Source organism: Rhinatrema bivittatum, chromosome 3 (genome assembly GCF_901001135.1).
Source record: "Rhinatrema bivittatum chromosome 3, aRhiBiv1.1, whole genome shotgun sequence".
In the NCBI taxonomy this organism is placed as follows: Eukaryota; Metazoa; Chordata; class Amphibia; order Gymnophiona; family Rhinatrematidae; genus Rhinatrema; species Rhinatrema bivittatum.
This window is the reverse complement of record NC_042617.1, coordinates 260,467,151-260,472,744: the sequence shown is the minus strand read 5'-3', so window position 1 is coordinate 260,472,744 and position 5,594 is coordinate 260,467,151.

Genomic DNA, 5,594 nt, shown 5'->3' with positions numbered 1-5,594 from the left:
GATAAGCCAGAGGGAGAGCATTTTAGAATTTTTTTTATTCCAGAAACAAAAACTATAATTAGGTGCATAGATCTTTAGATATGTAAGAATGTACTTTCAACGGTGAACTTGTATGGAGATTACTATTTCTAAACACAGATTTGGTGAGAATATTGTAATGTTAAAATTGAGAACTACAAGAAATTTACAGAGGAGTGTTATATCAGTTCACCAGAGAGAGTATGTTAAAATAAAACTGTTTAGAATTACTGTCTCTTACTAGGATAAGAGTGTTCTTGGGGAAGTCTCTTTGCCTCCCAATGCCTCAGGTACTCACTTGAATTGGATGCTGTGCAAGTAGCACATTTAAGACTAATCAGAGAAAATTCTTTTTCACTCAATGCACAATAAAGCTCTGGAATTTGTTGCCAGAGGATGTGGTTAGTGCAGTTAGTGTAGCTGGGTTCAAAACAGGTTTTGGATAAGTTCTTGGAGGAGAAGTCATTAACGGCTATTAATCAAGTTTTACTTAGGGAATAGCCACTGGCTATTAATTGCATCAGTAGCATGGGATCTTCTTGGTGTTTTGCATAATTGCCAGGTTCTGGTGGCCTGGTTTTGGCCTCTGTTTGGAAACAGGATGCTGGCTTGATGGACCCTTGGTCTGGACCCAGCATGGCAATTTCTTATGTTCTTATGTCATTGTTGTAAAACTCAGAAAATCATTTTCCAGCCTTCTAGTTTTTCTGATAAATTTTCAGCTTCAGTTGTGTGCCACACATTGGGATGCTTTCAGAAAGCAGTGTAGGAGTACAGTGTGGTTGGCCTTGTACTTTCTATAATATGGAATGTCCTACTGCTGGAGCTGAAAATCTTTCCAAATAAACTGAACAAACTTGCATGTTTTAAACTACTTATGAGCCCAATAAAGGCAACTTTTATACCCAGCTGTTTTGCTCACATGCTTTAAGCATATACGAAATTAGCAAAATCTTGTCTTTTCTCATCAGTCTTTTGCTGTGGCTTCAGTGTAAGGTCTGTATTGTCTGTTGGCATAACCTAAACCAGCTATTATGTGAATGCCGGGATTTGAGCAATTGTAATATAGCTTCTGTATTTAGCCGCATTGCTTCCTTATGTTCTGTGGGTAGTGGAGCATGGCCACAAATATAAGTTATTTCAGTTGCCACTTCTTGGTGGTGTATACTGGTTCATGTGTCCGAAATGTTGTGCCTTTTTTTTTTTTTTTTTTTTTGCCCTGTGAAGTTTAGTCCAGAGTTCATTTTATTCAACAACTTTTCTGCTGAAGCAGTATGATTTCGTATCTTCATTATTTGATTTCTATTGCAGAGTCATAGATTTGAGTCTCAGTGTAATAATGTGCAGTTTATAAGGCAAGAAAAGTGCTAAACGTTATTTCCTTCTTAGTCGCATCCTTGCAAAATTCTTCGATGATGAACAGATGTATTTGAGTCATAGGGTTGGCAGGAGGAATGTGATTTTTGAAATTCCTGCTTCTCAAGTCATTCTAAAGTTAAGCAACCCATTTTGGGGCAGTGGGTCTCATTGTTCAGCCCTCTGCAAGCAGGTAGTATCTTAGAGAAGCCCACTCCTTGCTCCTGTAGTCCTCTAGACATAGCATTACAGCTGAGAACTTTCTTCTGCATCTAGAGACACCTGATGTGGAAGATGATGCTTCCCCGTCAGCAAACGGGCATCAATCTGCCCCAATGCATGGTGATGTCTTCTGAAGGTACCAATATGGTCCCAGCAGTCAGAGCTTAGTAAAGAGCATGCGCGGGAGTTCATGCGTACTGCTTTGTGAGCCTTTCAGAGTTTCTTTGCCTAAGCTACAACACAAACGTGTTCCCAGTCTATTTCGTTAGGGTCATTTTTAGGCCTGTTTCTGCCTTGTTGCATCTTTCTTGTTTTTGGCAACTGCCTTGACAGGCCTGTAACAGAACTTTTGAGGTCTAAAAAAAAATAAATGGAAAGACCAAGAAGACTGTGGCCATCATTTTTGAGACCTGCAGCTGTGAACGCAGATGTCCACTACAGATACACATTCTGTTTGTTGCCTGGGTCTGGATTATGTTACCTCTAGCTTACTACAGTTCTGGTAGGGTGTCCCCGGGGGCACACATAGTACGCTGCCTTTAAAATGGAGTCTTTGCATAAGACACTGTTGGGTAATGGCGCAAAGTGGCGTATTGGAGCTGCTTTTCCTTTCAGAGCGAATTGAGGACTCGCAGCACAGAAAGTCAAGGCAGGAGGAGGAAGTGACGTCAGCCGATGAGATGGCTGCCTAACTCCTGAGCTCCCGCCACCTTCCCTACCAAACGCTTTTTTGCGGGCGACAAATCGCAAATTTCTGCTTCACAAGCGGCGAATATTACTAGCCGGCATCCAGGATGGCGACGAAGCGAAAATCCGTGGATTTCCGCTGCTTTTCTTACCAAAAATCGGGCGGAGAGGAGGCAGAGGCACCGACGGGGAGCACGACTTCCGACATGCTTTCTGAATCCCCAGATGGCGCAGATGAATTTAATCTTACATCTGATGTGGCACCGACGCGCTCAGAGTTCCGCGACTGGTTCTGCAGCATTAGGCAGGACCTAAAAAGTTACAAGAAGGAGATTCGCGAAATGATGGAGGACTTTCAGGAGGAATTACACGCCGTGGGCAGGCGAGTTGATGACTGTGAGGGCAAAATGGATGAACAGGTGGAGGCAACGAAGCAGCTCCAGGACATCTGCAATGACTTGCAGGGAGAAAATATCGCCATGCGGGCCAAAATGGCTGACTTGGAGAATAGAGCAAGACGGGGAAATCTACGCTTCAGGGGCTTTGCAGAAAACCCTAACAACGAGAACTGTGAGCTTTTGATTACCCGTTTTTGCACATATCTATTAAACGGTGAGCCTTCGGATGCGCCGCAGGAGGGGGTGCAAATAAAGATTGACAGAGCGCATAGAGCGTTGCGTCCCCCGAGAGCGAATGTACCAAGGGACATAATTGTTTGCTTCCACAGCTACTCACAGAAGGAGAAAATAGCGGTGGCGGCGAGGAAACAGCAGAAGTGGGTGTGGGAAGCCCAGGAGATCTCTATATATGCAGATCTTTCCCAAGCCACGTTACAGAGCCGCTACGAGTTCCGGGAGGTCACACAGTTTCTTCGGGGCGCAAATATTAAATATCGCTGGCTGCACCCGTTTGGGCTGACTTTCACGTGGGAAGGACAGACATCACACTTGCAAACGGTGGCGGAGGCGACGGCGACTGCACTTTTGAAAGAAAAGGGGTTCAGCCCTGCGATACAGACATCTGGCCCACCTCGGCAAGCTCTCCCTCAAGGCCAACACCCCAGATGGCAGAGAGCCAGCACCAGAAACAGCCGGTTGAAGAGGAACTCCGACGCTACTAAGCGCGTGGATGGGAAAACCTGAACTGTTAAGAGTTCATAGAGTTGGATATCTGTTTATATTACCTGCCTCAGGCTGAGTGAGCCCAATGTCCAAGCAAGCCTGCGCTCGCTGTTTAATTGTTATCTAGTTTCATGTAAAATTGCATAAGTTCAGAGTTGGGGAATTCTAGATTGTCACTGCTTTATTAACATGCTATTAGGGAAGGGGGAGCGAAGTCAGTTATCTTCCTCCATAAATACTGAGAGTATGGATCTACAGGATGGAGCATGTAGATCTGACGTGCGGGAGGGGAGGGGGACAGGGAGGGGGGGATTTGGGGGGGTGCAAGAGGAGCTCAATACCTCATGGTAACGCCACTGACCTCGGGTGAGGCTCACAGCTTTGGTACTTCTGTACGGGGGTCAACGGAGGCGGTGAGGGGGATGGGACCCCACGGCTCAATAGTACTGCGGAGGCCATGTCAGATTGGATAAATGACAACCTTGCGTATCGCCTCTCTTAATGTTAAGGGGCTTAACACTCCTTATAAGAGACGCTTGTTTTACAGGGAATTGAGCTGTCTTAAAACTGATATCGTCTTTGTTCAAGAGACCCATCTCAGGGCAAGGTATGAAACGCTTATGGCATCTTCTAATTATCCGCACCAATACTATGCAGCTAGTTCTAACAAAGCGAAATATGCAGGGGTAGGAATCTTGTTTAGTAGACATGTGGTCTTTGAATGTCTTAGTTGTATTAAGGATCCCATGGGTCGCTATCTTATACTAGTTATCTCTATCAATGGGGTGTTATATACTTTAATGAATATCTATGCACCGAATAAGGAACAGGGAAGGTTTTATGATCAGTTAGCACCCTGCTCCTCTTGCATAGCAAGGGATTTTTGTTGCTGGGGGGGATTTCAATGTGGTACGGGTGCCCCAACTCGATGCTTCTAAGGGTAGTGTTTCCTCTTCTCATGATCACAGAGCCAAGCTCCATACCCTATGGACACATGGCAGCTAATGGATGTCTGGAGGGCACATTATCCCACATCTAGAGTCTATACGTTTTATTCAACACCATACTGCTCCTATTCAAGAATAGATTACTTTCTTGCAGATAAGGGGCTCTTTCACCAGATCCGTCACTCAGATATCAGCCCGGTGGTGTGGTCGGACCATGATGCAGTGACACTAGAGGTATCATTACAGGGATATGATGTTGGGGTGAGGTTCTGGCGTCTAAACGAATCCCTACTGAGCGAGGAAGATTATGTTTCCGTCCTCACTGAAGACATCAAAGGTTTTTTTCCCTAAATATGGGGGAGGATGTCTCTGCGCCCATAGTGTGGGATGCCTTTAAGGCCTACTTTAGAGGTTTATTGATCTCTCGCGGCACTTTTGTTAAAAAGAGGGACTCAAAAATTGCTCAGGAATTGAGGGACACTATACGCCACCTGTCACAACAACATCAGCTTAGTGGCTCGGGGAAGGTGTGGTTGAAGCTTACACGGGTCAGGGAGGATCTTACCCGATTGGAAACTAATAAGATTGCCCACTCTATGCTGTTGGCGAAGCAGGAGTACTTTGAGGGGGGCAACAAAGCTGGAAAGCAGTTGGCCTCACGTTTAAAACGCATACAATATCAAAATAATATTGCCAAAATTAAATCCTCAACAGGAGCCATTCTAACTAATAATACTGACATCAGGAAGCGTTTCTTAGATTTTTACGCTCAATTATATGCTTCTAATGATACTATCTCCCAGGCCACTGTAGATGGTTATCTAGCTGATATACGGTTACCCTGCCTCACCGCTGAGGCGCAAACGGCCATTGATGCTGAGATCACGGCAGCAGAGATACTTGATAGTATTCACGAGTTGAAGGTGGGGAAATCCCCGGGACCTGATGGGTTAACGGCTAAATTTTATAAGCAATTTGGGCCTCACTTGGTAGCACATGTACAAAAAGTATATAACTCTTTAAGAATGGGAGTCAAACTGGGTCCTCAAGCTATCTAGCGGGCATCACGGTACTCCCCAAGCCAGGCCGTGACCCCACGGTCTGTGGTTCATATCGTCCCATCTCCCTGATAAATTTGGACCTTAAGATACTAGCTAAAATACTTGCCGGTCGCATGAATAATTACATCACGGGCATCATACATCAGGACCAGGCGGGATTTATCCCAGGGAGAATGGCTGGG